Source organism: Emiliania huxleyi, assembly GCF_000372725.1.
Source record: "Emiliania huxleyi CCMP1516 chromosome Unknown EMIHUscaffold_215, whole genome shotgun sequence".
In the NCBI taxonomy this organism is placed as follows: Eukaryota; Haptophyta; order Isochrysidales; family Noelaerhabdaceae; genus Emiliania; species Emiliania huxleyi.
The window spans coordinates 27666-29141 of record NW_005200461.1 but is presented as its reverse complement, the minus strand read 5'-3'; positions in this window follow the sequence as shown (position 1 = coordinate 29141).

Genomic DNA, 1476 nt, shown 5'->3' with positions numbered 1-1476 from the left:
ACTATGACCCCGGTTTCCTTGTGTGGAACAAGCTCGCCGTCCAGGAATTGACGCGCAAGGAACAATCCTGCCCGGATGGGACCGTGATGTCTTTAGAAGTCTCCCCGGAGAAGAAGCTCCCCACCGCTCGCGGCTGGTACTGGGACTATTTCTCAATCCTCCGGCCGCCTGGGGGAGAAGGGGAAGAGAGGGTGAGGAGAGGTCTGAAGGATGGAGGGGGACACAACCCTTGCGGGAATCGTGTGTCCCCTTGGTGGTCGTTGGGTCTGGTTCCTGCACAAAGCGAGAAAAGTGTTTGGGACGTCTATGTACGGCGTCTGACTTCGAGCGCCGCTTTTGATCAAGAAGAGCCGCTGCCTTTCGCCGCGGAGGCCGGAGCCCGCCCATGCTGCAGCTCGACGTCCAGAGCCGCGCGCGGCGCCAGAGCCGCGCGCGGCGCCAGAGCCGCGCGCGGCGCCCGAAGGAGGCGCGGCGCCTGGAGGCGCCGAGACGCCGTTCACGGCTCCACACTCGATTGCGGCCGCGCGCGCCGGCAGGAGCGCCGCGGCGTTTGAGGCCATTCTGTGAGTCGGCGTGCTCGTGTCTTGGTTGTATCGGAGTCTTCCCTCGCGAACCAAAATTCTTTCGCCCGCACGTGCCCCGCCAGTCTGCCCGTGGGGCCTCGGTTGAGATGACCTCGTGAGCGGCATGCTCCACGGTTTGGCTCCTTCCTGCTCGCGGCGAGCTCGACGGCGCAGCTCGTGGGCAAGGTCGCGCTCAGCCAGGCGGTGGTACTGCGGGCCTGAACGCCGGCTTCTTCACCTTCGCCGTCCTCACCCACGACAAGGCGCCTCCAGCACACCTGAGCTCGGCCCTCGCCACCTCCACCCTCACCGCCTCCGTCCTCGCCAGCGCCTCCCTTGCCGCCTCCGTCCTCGCCGCCCTCACCGCCGTCGCCATCACATCACCGCCCTCGCCGCCACCCGCTCCTCCACCTACCTCACCACCTCTCCTCCCCCGCCCCTGCCAGCCGAACCTGCGGGTACCTGCATACCTGAGGGCACCTGAGGCTCAGCCCGCACTGCCTCCGCCCTCGCCACCACCGCCGCCGTCGCGAGATCCACCCCAGCCGCACCGAGGGCTCGGCGAAGAGCAGCGGCGCGCTCGGCTGCAAGCTGCAGCAGAGAGCGCCCCACCCGCCTCGATTGGGAGGGCTCAGCCGCGGGCCCAGGCGCCTCCTTCTCCTCCGCCTCCCCCCCTCCCGCCTCCCCCCCGGGACCGTGACGAGAAACCTTGCGTGTCAGCCGAGCTGAGATCGCGGTGCGGACTCCTCGCCATGCTAATCCCGAGTCCAAGTCTGGGCCTGTCCCCCTCCGTCAACCCCCCCCCCCTCCCCTTCCCGCCTACATACCCCCTCGGCGCGGGCGGTGACGACTGAAAACTGTTGCGTTCCAGAGGGGCCTCACACGCTCTGTGCGGATCCAACCTTAAGATATC